At 43.8% G+C, this 15,728-nt stretch overlaps 1 protein-coding gene across 1 annotated transcript in view; it reads left to right on the plus strand.

The window, feature by feature from the left end:
- The window catches only part of RhoGEF64C (Rho guanine nucleotide exchange factor at 64C), a 102,424-nt gene that overhangs the window by 72,768 nt on the left and 13,928 nt on the right, over positions 1-15,728 (plus strand). The gene's annotated exons all lie outside the window — the stretch shown is intronic.

The raw sequence follows: 15,728 nt of genomic DNA on the forward strand, positions 1-15,728 counted from the left end.
GGGTTAACACCATAATCAAGCATCAGACGGAGCCGCAGTCAGACCCTTTGACACAGTCTCCCTGTCAACGGCACACGCTCCCAGCACCACGGTCCACCACCCAGCCACCCAGCCATAGAACCACCCATGGCACGTATGCATGTAGTTTGGTGGCCAACAGAACAGCAGCTACAACTACACAGAGAAAAAAGGTTATACAAGGTAATTAGGCCATCAAAGGGGAAGGTATTTTTCCTGCTTCCCAGATTCCATCAATTGGAAATACATCCTAAAATTGTTTAGGATATCTTTCCTTCCATTAAAGACTATCTCGTTGACTAATCTTTCCTTTGCCTGTATTAACCATTACCTATTTAAATATTCAAATATGTATATGACAAAACTATCACATTTTTCACTGTATTCATCTGAAACGAATAGTGGGCCAAGTCAACGTGACATTTGCACCCACAAATGGCAACGATATGCCAGCGAACTTCCCGTATTCGCATCTGCACTCGCTGTCGCACTCCCATTCGCATTCACATTCACATTTACTTCTCATATGCATACCGGCTCCAGGTGAGCGGGACAGGAGGCGAAAGGTGGGGGCGTGGCACACATGTTCGACTTCATTCAAAGCAAATTAACAGCCGGCACACAGGGACATAAAAAGAGGCTGGGGCCGGGGGAGACTGAGACCCATAGACAGACAAAAACTTTTCATTCAATTAATTTTCGACGGTTGAGAAAAACTTGTGTCCATTGGGAAATAATCGAGTGCGCTCGTTGGCTTGAGTTGAACTGAAAAAAGAATAGTTTTGAATATTAAAAAAAGAAAGTAGTTTTGGGTGAATTATGAATCAAATATTCCTGAGACCACATATTGCAAGATAATATCGCTCTTCTTGGGATAAGTTATTCCAGCTATTTGGCCAGACAATGCCAACGCATGCCAACAATGGCCATGACTACGCTTATGGCTGTCTATTATGGCCCCCAGCAAGGCACCAGGAAATGCCACGAGGAGGTGGAGAGCTGTCCTCCAACCAAGATTCAAAGATTCTTGAGTAAAGGTGACATGGTGGTGGCAATGGCGCCCACGTGTCTCCGCGAGACAATTACAAAGTTCTTCCTTCGTGGCTGCAATTTGTTGCATTGTTTGCCGGGAGTTAAAGCACTTGGAACTTTTGAAACTATTTTTGATTTGATTTTTGAAATTGGTTCGCTTCGGGCTCTTACCTCTCTGGACGCCCCCGCACACTCACTGCCAGCCATGGCAACTGGTGAGCCCACTCACCCACTAAGTTCCACCGTCAGGAACCGTCAGGCGACCACCTCCCGAGATGATTTATGGCGCACGTGTTGCATTCACCGGGCTAAAATTTGAAAGACAAAAACAAAAAATAATCTAAAAAAAAAGGAGGCGAGTGGGTCGCCAGACGGGCCAAATCGCAGTGAAAGGCATTAAAGTGATAGAGTCTGGCTGGTCGACGGTGAAATTTGCATTTTTAATGCCACAACGCCAACGCTAGCCGTCCGAACTTTCAGCCATGAACATGGCCTGGCCTGAACTCGCAGGATTATTAATATTTCATTTCTGTCTCCGATGGCCATAAGTGCGCCGTGATGTCGAGAAAAGAACTAAAAACGAATGCCAACGGGAATGAAAATAAAGGGTTTCCTAGTTACCATGAAACTTGGAATATTTTAGATTCTACAGACTCTACTTCTTCCAATAAGCTGCTTTATCCGTTCTATTAAGTTCAATAACAGCATTTAATTTATTTATTTGTTTGTTAACACCCGCTAGACAAGAAAATATGACCTTTTGGAAACCCTAAATATAGTTGGAATTTGACATTTTCATGATAAAGGGCCAAAAGCAGCATTTAATTGAGCAAATCATAATGTTATTTAGCCGGAGCTTGAGTGCAGAAACATTTTCAATTAACACGTTTCAAAGGAATATCTCCAAGGTGAGGGGATATTAAGTCATTAGCATTTTGCAATCCCATTGGTCTCTGGCATCGGTCTCTGGCATTCCCTGAAATTTTCACTTTGCTTTACTTTTCCTGGCTGCTCACTGCAATTTGCTTCACTAATGTTGCTTCTCTGTTCTCAAACGTCTCTCCATTCATTTAATGGTGTCTGCTTTAAATTTCTTTCTATTTCTATTTCTATTTCTGTCTTTACCATTATTGCCGTCTCTATCCATTAGGCGGTATGCGTCTCTTTCTGGCTCAAATGAAGTGTGAATGGGAAAATCGTTTGGAGAGCTGGCTGAAACGATTTCAAATGAGATTTTTAAATATGGCCAGCAATTGTAATTCCAAATGCCAATAGCAGTAGCGCCAGAAGCAGCACCAGCAACATCTACATCAACAGCAGCAACAGCAGTGGCAACATTGTTACATTTTGCATTTTATACTGCCATGCTCAGCGGAAGTTGAGCCTCATGTCTTCATGTACTTTGCATATTTACACTAATAGAAATTGTGGCAGGCAATTGAAAAAAGAGGGCGCCTCGCCTTGAAAACTTTTGTTGCTTCTGCTTGCTGTTTTATGTGTGGCAATAAAAAGTGTCGCAGGGGCAGTTTTACGGCTCTTTATGCTGCTGCTACTTCAGCTACTGCTGCTGCGGCTGTTTTATTGTTGCAGCAACAACAACAGTGGCAACACTAGCCATTCGGCCATTCCTCAAACTTAATATATCCTGTTTCCTGATTTTCATGACGTACTTGGGGATGGTCCTATAAGTGCTCGCTCTCTCTCTCGCTCCCGGCCCTGTCTCTTTCTGCTGTCCAGCTATGGCCGCATTTTCTTGGTTTTCCGAAGCCCACTAACCCTTTCCGCCCGCACTTGCCACTTACCCCTCCTGTCTGCCATTTTCTGCATTTAAGTGCAATTCTATGCAAGAATGTGCCGACATGCATATTTGTGCTAAAGCCATTTCCTCCTCCCCCCAGACCACCCAGGACCACTCCAGCAGTCCTGGCTCCTTTCCCACCCCTCCGGGAGCCACCCCCCTGCTGGCTTGGATGCCATAAAATGTTCGTTTTGCCAGCTAATGCATACAAATGCCTGATGCGCTTTTTGCATTACAACAAGAACAGCAAAATAAGTGAACGAACAAAAATAGATGGGGAACGGGGTAATATGGGTGAGAGACAGCCAAACAACAAACAGAATGCTAAAGTACACTCATGTGTGTACGACACGGGACATTCACTTTCGACTCGGCATTCAAAAAAGAAGCTATCGGATCTTGGCCAGAAACAATAAGATGGCGAGCTTGAAGTTCTCTTAGAAAAACTAGGAAAATTCAGAAAAGTAAAGGAAAAATGCATAAAAAATTAAACAACTTGGCCAAAAACCCTTGCCACTTAAGTGCTTTAAGTTAATTAGTAAGTTGTGCCACTGAGGCCAAAACCAATTAGCATTTTATCTTAAAACGCCTCAACAAAAGTAAAAACCTGACTGCCAGGTTTTCTTTAATTTCGTTTGTTAGTTTTTCGTGTCACATATTTTTAAAAAATATTCACCGGGGGTAACCTGCCAAAAAACATCTTATTTTAGTTTTTAAGTAACTGCATCCCTAATGAACTTTCCTCACAACCCCTATTAGCTCCAATTAGATTCAACAAAAAGACTTAAATTCGAAATATTTGGCTTTGAGAAGATTTTCTGGCTTAAATGAATTGACTGAGTGACCGAAGCAAAAGTAAGAAATTAGCCAAGCCATAACCAAGGAAAAGTTTTCCTGCATTCGCCCAAGATGCTGGCTATTTAAAGCAATTGTTCTTCCTGGTTCAAAGTCCACTTCCTGTCTCTATTTCTATTTTATTTATATTGTCGTGTGGCTCTCAGCCTCTACCCCTCCCTGCTATGTTGTGTCTGCCATCGATTTAGTTGGAAAATAAATTAAATTTCTGCATGTGTGCGAGCACAAGTGCAAAGCCACAAAGTTTCCGGCGAGCAGGATGTGTAAAGACCGAAGCAGGATAAGACAAATGAACTGACAGTGAGGATAGCCGTGTCTGGATATCGCTGTAGCTAACATATGGAGTGTCAATGCCAATTTCTCACAGTGCAGCTGAGGGCTTCACTTGAAAAATCCATCATTGAGGACCGGGCCGGCCGGGAGGATGGGAAAATATTTGGCATAATAATAAAAGCGCATGATGCCTGCTGTCCACTGCCGATGGTCAATGGCCAGTGTTCAATTGCAATTTTCTGATTACCATGGACAAGCTTGTCTGGCAATTGCAGCTCCTGAAGCTGCTGCTGGCATGCAAAAGTTGCCTTTTGTTTTGGGGTTTTAAGCAAAATGAAATTTTCTAGCAGCTCTCCTGAGAATCTTGGCCACAGCAAATCGAAACCGCAACCTCGCCGGTGCACCGGTGTGTGAGTGGGCATCCATGGGAATATATACACTTTTTTATCGAACACGGAATACCACTCCTGGTTAGGGTTGAAAGGAAAGAAAGAGTCGGCTACAATGGAAAAGATAAGGAGGAAACTATGATTGTTGTAATGAAACGTAACGAAACAAATCAAAGCATGTGGCACGTGAGTAGCTGAACATGCTCATCTCGGCATTGCAAAGCCCCTTGACCAGTGGGTAACTGCACTGGAAAACAATATAATTTTAATCTTATAAATTTCTTTAAAATAAGATAAGATAAGAGATGCCATAGTACTTGTTTTGTATGCTGTTAGTTTTAAAACTTAAGTTTCATACTAAAAAATAATAAGAAAGGCTCTGAATAAATTTCCCATTTTTCTTAGTGATAACCCCTGTCCCCTATGCTGTTGCTGTTCGAAGTGTATAAAATGCTTGCATATTACTTGTATTTCTTTCTGGTCTGCTCCTGCTTTTGCATCTCCTGCCGGCCCCTGCCCCACTTTGCGGTTGGTTCCTCCGTTTGATTGGCTCGATGCAGCAACCAGACCCCATCCCACCCTCTGGTCGGGCTGGGGTCACAGGAACTGACCCTAGGTATTATTGTGAGAAAATTGCTGGCCAGGCTAGCGGACAGAGAGCAGCAACTTCTTCTTGGTTAGACGACAAACTTTCCGGCGAGTGCAAAAGTTGTAGGTGCAAATAGTTTTTTGTAGTTTAATTTGCCAATCAAAAGTTGAAATTACCGAATTACGTCTGGCATCGATTGATAACTCTTCGAGTGGAATTTCCCAGCTGTCATTAATCGGTGTATGGGGGTCCTATCTCATAATTATCAGGATGGGCAGATTTCATTAGGAAGCTGCCCATCCGCCACATTTTTGCTGCCACATGGTGTTGCTGCAACTGCAACAGCAAACTGCAGCTGCGACAAATATTTATTCATATTCATGGAGGCAAATACAATTTTTGTTTGGTTATCGCGCCTCACTGGGAGTGGGCGGTGGTGGCCTGGTGGGAAATGGGTGGCAAATTCTTTTTCTCTGCGACACTTTTCGCAGGGCGCTGCGGCAACCTCTTGCCGAAAAATCAACTGACAACAACACGCAATTTATGGCATTTATGTAAAAAGCGAGCAAACAAGTGCAGCAATTTCTGTGCTGCATACAAAGCGGCAGAGCTGTCAACTTGCAGCGTCACTTGCACAGGAAAAAATTGTAAATCAATAGGTAAAATATGAAAGAATAGAGGTAGCTGCCGGCTTTTGTAATTTTTTGAGAGAGAGGCTGAAAGGTATGTAACTAAAATGCTTCAAATGAACTGCCAAAACTATGTCGAATACCAGAAGTATTTATTATCTGAGATTTATTTTTTATAATAATCCCCAAAATGACCTCCACAATACCCTGGAATAATTTTTGTGTAGGTCCTGGCCGTGTTGGGTGGCTTAAATGCCAAATTTTTACTCGTGTCTGCGCTTGGCATTGTTCTGAAAAATCAATTAACTACACTTTGAAATGTTACGTGAGCAGCGCCTCGATCCCCGTTGCACCACCTTTGTGGCATTATAAACTGTTGCTCCGTCCCACCTATATGGGGCACACACATATAGTATGAACGCAGTATATAGTAAGTGTATGTTTTTGCAACTAATATTAAAATTCCGGAAGCGTTCGGGCAAATAAAAGTAAATCTGACACAGCAGCAAGGTAAATATTTAGTGAATCGGCTCAGTCAACAGTCAAGGGGGCAGTCTACTGTTTGGCAGCGGCCCCCTTTCATAGGAACTTACTCGTACTCTATTTTTTTGTGCGAACCAAAATAGCCATGACGCCGACAAGTGCACTTGACAGCGCACTCCAGAGGGCGGAGAAGGGGCCCGCGTGGGCGTGGCAGGAGCGAGGGCATCAGTAAATATTACGGCAGCAGTCACGCAACGAGGGGATTTTTCGGAAAAAAATCGTACAAAAAATGGAACTATAAAAATGCAACTAGTTCCCGGCATAAAAGTTGGCCAACTGACTGAGCCGCCGGCGGATGCGGATCCGAGTGCGGATCTGAATGCGGATGTGGGTGCGGGATTGGAAATGCGAATTCAGATGCTGCTCCAACCGCAAAAGCCAGACTCCATGTTAGAGGGGCTTTCCTTTCTATTTCCCTTCTTTTTTTTTTGGTGCGTGGAAGCGCAAAAGTTATGAAAACAAGTGGGGGAAAGGAATCCAGGGATAAAGAAGTGAATGGCAAAAGACAACTAGGAAAATGAATTTTCATTTGCCTTGCTTTCAGTTATCCTCGGAAATATGCGGCAGAAGCTGGTCCCGAAATCTTTTGAAAAAAAAGAAGAAACTAAACTAGACAGCCGCAAAGCCCGCCTCAACGTCTCCAGAATCAGTGAATGAAAGCTGGGGGACAAATACACAGAGCTTAGCTCTCAACTGAAAGGGGGCTGTACTTGTAAGCGGCATTGCATTCCATTTCAAATCAAATAAATTTCTTCGACATTCTGCATTGTGCCCCAATCAGTGCAACTGAATGTCAACTATTGGCAATTGAAGGCAAAAAAGGCAAACCGGAACTATATTCCTAGGAAAATGGATTTAGAAAATGGCTTAAAAAAATCTGCTCAATGCCATAAAATGGGACAAAACATTGTTCAGACCCTCTTCGTGTAAGTAACTGACTTAACAATAAGGGCCATAAACAAATTCGTGGCACATTTACATTTCCCCACTTGGCTCGGACTTTCCCTTTTTTCCCGCCTGAGATTTGTCCCATTTCCAGTCACTTGTCTCCCGCTTGTTTATTTGGCTAGTTTTCGAGTTGCATGTGTATGGCTGTTTGCATATTTGCACTCTTAACAACAGCAATAAACATTTAAAAAAGTCAGCAGAAGCTGCCTCCAAATCAGAGGCGAGGGAGCATCGGGCAGACGGACCAGCAAGGGAAAATACTCGCGTTGCAGATAAAACAAAAATTATTTGCATTTCACCTGCATGTTGGCACCTGATTGCGGCCTCTCTGGACTCTCCATCCCTTGAAGCTCGAACTACAGACTCCTGTCGATCCTATTTGGTACCCCCTCATCCCTCAGATCCTCTGGACCCAACAGCACCATTGTAATTCTCATTTAGTTGCTCGCTTGCCACAGGACTCAAAAATATTTGTGGAGCCTTAGTCGGGGTTGGGCGGGTAGCTGGAGCTAGTGCATCCACCTGCAGCATCTGTGTAGGTGTTTAGCAAACACACGACAGGATGATGCAGAATGGCAGCAGTACACAGAGAGAAAAACACATTCTCTCAATAAAAAAGGAGTTTTTTTTCAAAATCAAGTTTCTTTGACTGCATTTCTGACTCTTTGGAGGCAGACATCCCCTTCAGCTGCACGTGCACATCCTGCAACAGCAACAGCACCATTTTTGTTGCACCACCACCCCACATGACCCCCAAAGCCCACGCCACTGGGTGTCATGTAGCCGAGGCCGAAATGTCAACAGTTTACTTTGCGCCCATTTGGAACACGCGGGGATTAAATGGGTTTCTGCAGCTGCCTTTGACCCCTGACCACCCCCACCGCCCCTTTGAATATGACGAAAATTACAAAAAGCTGTGTCGTCGGCAACTTCAAGCAAAAGTCACTTTTTGATTTGGCCATAAAGGAGCCGGCGAGTGAAAAAAAATATTAATCGCGTGCTCGCTTATCTGATTTGTGGCTCCATTCTTGGGCGGACGTTTACTTCAGAGTTGATGAAGTGCCAGAAAGCTTCCGCGACACTTGACACCGACTTCCGTTCCCCCACGATTCCGATTCAATGCGCTTCGAGTTCAAGCGACACTCAAATCGCACATACGCCACGTGGACCCGCCCGTTGGCGGCGGAGAGGTAAGGCCAGAAGTGCTGTGCCACCGGCTTCCTCGTTGGCCAGGACATAAATAAAGGCAAATACGCAGGACGTTAAAATATATGGCATACAAAACGTGGCGGAAGTGCCAGCAAAACAAACCTGGAAATGAAAATACAACTTTGAGGAGTCTGCAGTGCAAAAACGAAGTCAAGATACTCTGTCCAAGTAGTGAAAGGTTAAAGAAACTAGATGCATGAACTAGAATATGAAGTATATAACAGTTAGGTTTGTCCTTGCATTTCAGCAAAAATTTTAAATATTTTAAAAGTTATCCTTTAAAACACTGTCACTTCAGCAAGATTCCTCCACTTCCTTATAGGGTAAACAAAACAAAATGCTGTCCACTTGAGCCAAAGCAGCCAGGTGAAGCAATCGCAGGCCAAAGGACTCCGTTACCGCTTTCTACTTTCCACTTGCCGGCTTCTGGCTCTGCTCCTTTTGGCCATTACGCACGTGATTCATATGCAGAGCTCCTTAGAACCGAGCAGCGCATGTGTGTGTGTGATTGGTGTGCTGGGGCCTTGTCACAATAAATTTAGTAAAAGTGACAAATATTTTATGCTTAAGAATAATTGATGAAGTGGCTACAAAGCGGCAACGGAAGCGTTCTGGCTGCTATTTTTACAGCGAGACACGGTCACGTCGAAGCAAGTTGGCCAGGTTGTTGAAATAGCTCTCCTCGGCAAAGAAAGGTCCTGGCAAATAATAAAGCGCTAAATCATAGCCACGCTTAGTACTCTGCACTGTGTGTGCCCGAAAGTAAAAGAATAGGACATAGGAGTGGCGGCGGGGAAGATGGAAGCTTGGCCAGGAGGAGAATGGCTGTCAGTTAGCTCATATGTTCCTGCGTAGGCCATACAAATGTGTGCGTCGCAAATAAAAACAGCCAGTGCGCCGGATATTACGACATATTGCTCCGTACGGTTTGTGTGCAGACAAAAATTGCGCCAAGGATTATGGCACTACATTACAGGACCTCTAGTCCTAGCCGCCCCACCCGCCCGTGCCTTGCATATGAGTGATGGGCATCATTTAATCATTGTCTATGACTCCGACACCTCCATCTCCGCCACGTGGGTTCGGGTGGCGAGTGTGTTTTGTTTGCCTGTTTGTTTGTGCCCTGCGCTTGACATGTCCTTGGGTCTGTTTGCCAGGGAGTTTAACGCGAATGGGCCCAGAAGCATTTGGCTTTAAGTTATGTACTTGGCGCAACCACTATCTCCCCAGCACTGGTATCATCCAATGCAAACATTACATACTGCCAACAGTTGAGATTAAACGTTGCGGAAAATGATTCGCATTTAAGGCGGTGGCCTGGTGGCTTTAATTCTCAGCCGTTTGGTCCTCGTCCTCAAAGCCAAATTCAATTTCCAGCATATGCAGATTAGCATCCATTTACTTGGCTACATTTTTGCGCCCTTTTAACAAACAATTATTTGCCATGAATAAATTAGCAGGACTCTCCGACCCCCCGATGCTGAGGCTGATGCTGATCAATTTAAAAGAAGTAATAACATTTAAAATTCAAATGCAAACACACAGCCGAGGAGGAGAGCAAAAAATTGAGCTAATAAAAGTGGGCGTAACCATTGGCGAAACCTTGAGACACCGCACATATGCAGGGGGGGAGGATGCCAGGATGGCAAGGAGTGGGATCTAAACCGCGTTGTCTGGCTGTGCCGGCACTTAGATGCCCATTATGCCGGCGGGCCACAGACAACGACAAGGACATCGAAATAGGAGGCACTGGCAGGGGTTCGAGGGGCCGGAAGCCCGGTGGCAGGACAAAACAAAAAGCCCCTTCAGCACATCTATGGTATATGCGAAATTAATTGTCTGTTTGTTGCCAACAAATTTGAATTTTAACCGCATGCAAGAGGATCTGAGAGAACACAGGCCAGTGGCACAAGTGGGTGGACTGAGAAAAATAATTCTCCTCCAGAATGTAGTTATTTAACTATTTTAATTCAATTCCAAATTTACCTCAACTTCAATGAAAGCTACCGCAAACTATTTAGCCACTAATAAAGTATTTAAGGTGTCAGTAAGTGCCTCAATTACCTTCTGATTGATATTTACGATTAAAAATTAATGAAAACTACATTTGATTAGTGTGGGTTTTTGTGGGTTGGTTATTACACCTTTAAACAATTTTTTTTTTAATGAAAATATTATAATATTTTAATTTACATATGAAAAGGAAGATAAACCAAGGCCTCACAAACTGTAAAAAATAAAAATGATTAACAATCCCATAATTTGAATAAAGGTATAATGTTTTATATAGAGAATAAAACATAGTACCTAGAATTTTTCTTAGTGCCCAAATAGCTGAAATGTGTGAAGTGTAAGCTTCAGCCAAGCATTCCCGCATCTTTTGAAACTGCGACTACGAATGCTACTCCGCTTCCAGTTGGCTGTTTCCTGCCTCTGAATCCAGAATCCTGGCCCCAGCGTCCTTGTTGTTGCCATGTGGGTGCGTTTGTTTGCTTACGAAACAACTTCAAGTTGTGGGGCTTAAGTTGCCAGTAGCTGTTGCGGCTGTCGCTTGTTGTCTTGTTGCTGGCCCAGCCCCGCTCTGTGCCGTTTCGTTCACAGTTAGCCCAACGTGCGGTTTGCTAACTGCGCCGAAAAGTTGGAGCCTCTGCTGAGGCTGAAAGCCGGGAAAAACGAAGAAGAAAGTTTCCACGCAATGCCCCGGCGATTGTCTGGCCAAAGAGTCCTTTGGCCGACGTATCCTAAGGTCCCCTGGCCGGCACACCGACTCACCGACACACAGACCCACCAGGAAACCCTCACACGGGAGGGAGCAAATTAATTGCTGCTGTTTTCGGCGCTTATTTGTCTTTGAAATTTGTTTCGTGCCGAGAACTGGACCCGACAATGTCCTGCCAGCCTCTTGTTCTACTATTGCCACTCCCCGACTCCTTGGCTTTTCCTCTCCAGCGTGTTGTGTTTGCCTCTTGCCTATTTGCTATTTAAATTTAATTTGCATTACTTAAAGAATTTAAAAAGCGAAAATTTCTCATGCGTAATGCGGCGACGAGGCAGTAGAGGTCTGGTGTTCTCCTGAAATCGCCCAACCACCGCCTTTGTCCTTCCTTTCGGTTTCTTTTGAGAAGCTTTTCTGCTTCAACATTTATATTTACTTGCGGCCTGGCCGCTCCTGGTCCCCGGCAATTTCTGTGTATTTTCGGCAAGTTTTTACGGCAGATCCCCAAAATACTTGGTATAGTTTAATTTTTTATGGTACGCCATATCTTAAATTGTTGAAATTTGTGCTCCCTAATAGCCCGCACACTCTGTGATTGCAAATTGCTGACCCGCTGTTGGGGAAAACTTTGCTGACCCGTTATAGGGACAAGATTGCGCATACGCACCATTGGCCACCGCACAACCACGTACTCAGTAACTCCATATATTACCCTGCATATGTTCGTACGACCGTGTGTCTCCGTCTGGGCACTAAATTGCATATTACCGCAAAATCAATTTACATTCCTAAACTGATTTTCTGAGCCCCACGGTCGCGGAGGAAAAAGATTAAATTAAAATTATTCTGCTGCTCTACCGACCTCTAATTAGAACGCCAACGCGGCACTTGGACCCACACCCGTTTGGACATCATATGGGAATTGCCTTTTGCTCTGGATATTAACCCGTTGCCGGTTTAAAAGTCAGAAGAAACTTTAAAAGTTTTATGGATTCGAAGCAATTGCACTTGATGTATTTGAGCTCAAGTTTCAAACTCGTTCGTGTGCTAGCCGATTTTAATAAACCAGCCAAAAACTTGGCCAAAACCCAAATATTTTTAGTTCTTCTCTGGTTAATATATTTTACTCGTTTTCCAAGCAAAGTTTTTAGAGCCCACATTAAAACAGTATTACCAAAATTAGTTCAAACGTAAGAAAATAGGGATACGGTTCTCCTTTATATGCTGGCTGTATATTTGACAACTTTTATTACCCTTTTCAAAAGCTAAATAAAATAAATAGAACAAAATATTTCTGAAGCCTAAGGAGTTTTTTGTTAGGAGAGGAATTTCGGTTTCTTGCTCCGTAATGTCCATCCTACCGTGAGCGGGTTAAACTGGCTGTTGGCCTGGCCGAGACCCGAGCACGTAGACAGGTGCCTGGCGCTTTGTTTCTGGCATGGGGCACATGGCTCATATCCTGGCAGCGATTTCACTTTCGCCCCGTGTGCGTTTCCAGTTGCCACTCGCCGGTGAGTCGAGGCGAGGCGAGGCGTGGCGTCCTTGGCTCGCTCACGTCGTCGGGCCATTTAAGCCTTAAGCAGGCCACTTAGTGGCGCGGACATAAATCTGTGCACCAAATCCGAGCAATTAAATGCATCGTAATTTAGCCCGGTCTGCTTGCCAACCGCCAGGAACCTCCTCCGGACTCCTTCGTTCCTCGTCCTTTTGTCCTCCTCGTCCCAGCGCCAGTGTCGCTCTTTAGTGTGCAATTAAGTAGAAGTGCGCAGACCGATACCGTTCCTCCTCCATCCTCCATCCTCATACGTGTAATAATCTGTGCCCTGTGCTTCTGCCATTTTGTTTCGCCTTGCCACGCTCCACAATTTCTTATTAATTGACGCGAATTTATGTATTTGCCACGCGTTATTGCTGCCCCCGAAGAAATTAAAAAATATAAACAGACAGCCACCATGGCAAACACAAGGCGTATCCTGATTCAAAGCCACATAAAGCACACAAAGCATATCGGTTATGGGTGGAATGCCGAGGCAGATCGAGGGGAAGTCGAGGCGGAGACAAACAGCAAACGCATTTTTATGGCACTTGGCAATTAGATCGGGCAACAGGAAGTGGGTGGAATTCGGGATTCAGAATGGGGAGTGGGAGTGCCAAAATGGGACTGGAAATGGAAATGGAGGTGGGTGGATTGGCCACCCGGGGCGTAAGAATTTGTGTTCTTTTATTTGTACTTGGAGAAAACAGCAAGATTAATACTCAACAAGCTTTAATACTCTTAAGAAGAATATTCTGTGAAGCAAATTTATAGAAACTATTTATAAGAATATTAAGAGCTGGCCAGTTGAAACAAGTATTCAAAACAAAATTTCCATTATTTGTAATACCATATTGCCAAGAATTATAGCGTAAGTTTTATTTGCTTCATTTTTATTGAGAAAAGGATTTAATCTTGAATATTTAGCAAAATACACAAAAAGGTAAGCAAAAATAACACAAGATTCAAATCGCATTCCGAAAGGAAATAAATCCATAAAACTTGCCAAAAATAAAGCCGAGAGGATTAGAAACTTAAATGCTTGATATTTCCTAAATACACTAGTACTTTTTTATAGGGCATCCCCCAGTTAGTACTTATATCCGCTTCAGCCTAAGAATGCCCACCCACTTCGCTTTTGGCCCTAATGTTAAGTTAACGTCGGCCGCTCGTTGTTGGCTCTTGTTATGGCCCCGTTCGGATGTTGGCTATTAGAGGACCATTAAATAATTGCTGGCAATTCCAGAACAACACAAAGGCAATAGCGTTTTTGTGCTTGTGTAGCTCTGCTCTGGTTTCTTTTTATTAAAGGCATCTAATTGCAGGCAATTTGTGGGCAGAGATGGCCAAAGTGGCGGTGCCAGAACTTTAAACACCAACATCAACTCTCGTTTAATAATCACAAACTGGAAGGGTCCACAGAAAACAGCAATAAGCGTATTAACAAGGTCTGCACTAGCCCCCAAAATAATCGTAATAAAGTTAGCCGGCAACGAGCAAACCGCACACGTTGTCCACATATAGACGGCCCGACTGACATGGCAGGATGCCTAGGAAAAGGGACAGCATACTCCACCTTGGTGGTAAGCCCCCCCGGCCCGAAAAGAGCCAACCAAACCCCAAAACCCCAATGGGGCCCTAAAGTCCCTAGGCGAAGGGGTGGGGCAAATCCAACAACCGCAAAACAGTCCAGAAACCAAACAACAAAATGCAGTTACACAACTGCAAACCCAGCAACTACCATAGCAGTTGCCAAATTCCTGTCTGCTGCACTTTGGCCAGAGCTATGAAATTAATTAAATAATATTTATTTGTTGTAAGAATTTATTTAGTTGGATAGCTGGGTAGGTTGGTTGGGTAGGTGCCCCTTTGTCCGACAAGGTGTGAAACTTCGCCTTAGACAACAAAATCCGGCACTCACACACCCTCGGAAAACTGTTAACTTAATTGTTAACTGTTGGTGTAGCACAAAGTTTCGAAAAAGAATAGAGGGGTTGGGTGGCCAGAGGATGTGGAGCGCTTAGAAGCACCTTTAATTGTTGTTGCCGTTCCACAAATTGCAAATGAACACGAAACTGGAAAAAGTTACCCTAGCCCTCCGGGCGAATACGTAACATTACAAAATTCAACTCTAGCGCCAATAAAATGTGCTTAGGACTTAATCGGGTAAATCGACTCGAACTTAACTTTGCCCTCTCCCTTTTAATTGATCAGATTTACAAATTGTTGAGAACTAAACTTAAATTTCATTGTTAATTAATTAGTTTCTCGCAGAGGCAACTGCAAAGAAACTTTCTGTAAATATGAGCTTCCATTTATTTGTCTTAATGATTTCAGTTTCACGCCATTTGCATATTGCTGGCTCTTTTCATTTGAAACTTAAATTTCCTGCTTGAATTTCCCCCTGGGACTCAGCCACCTTAAAGTGCGTAATGAAGCTCTCTACTTGAGTGATTCAAGTTTCCTGGTTGCCAAAATGTTTTATTCTCCTTTATTTCCTCAAAAATTCAGCTTGCATTTTGCACTGGCTCTCCCCTGGCGCTCCTTTATCCTTGCAGCTCCGTGGCTCCTGTTTCGAAGTTTTCTTTTGTTTTGCTTGGCGCCTTTTTATATTTTTTGTTTTTTTTTCGGCAAAAATTATCGTAAAAGAATTTTACCTGAGCTACGTGACTGCTGAACTTAATATCCGTTTGTCATAAGCGTTTCTAATGCTCACACACCGGCACACACGTACCCGTGCACGGTCATATCCAGCGACTTGGCTGCTGCACTTAGCCCATCTCACCCATACCCGTATCCATTTGACGGGGCACGTACACCAGCCTGCCGGAATCGAGTCGGATTCAGAGTCGGAGGCAGACCTGGAGCCGGAGCCAGAGCCGTGCAGATCCCGGCGGTGTGGGACTATCCGGATACGATCTCAAGACAGGAACTGTAAACTTGGGGCGCGCTCTACAAAAACAAAAGCCAACGACATTTTCAGCTAAATTAAGTATTTTTAGTATTTTTAGAACTCGCCTGGCGTTCGTGCACTGGATTTAGCACTGAGAAAAAATTCGTATAAGCTTTTGAATTAAATATAATTATATTTCAGTGCTTATATAATTTCTTTCCTTTTTTTGAAATGAAATTTTCAACTTGTATATAATACATGGGTGCCTGGTCGTGGGTGCCTGACCATCATTGTGATTTTTT

This window comes from Drosophila bipectinata, chromosome 3L (assembly GCF_030179905.1).
Source record: "Drosophila bipectinata strain 14024-0381.07 chromosome 3L, DbipHiC1v2, whole genome shotgun sequence".
NCBI classification, from domain to species: domain Eukaryota; kingdom Metazoa; phylum Arthropoda; class Insecta; order Diptera; family Drosophilidae; genus Drosophila; species Drosophila bipectinata.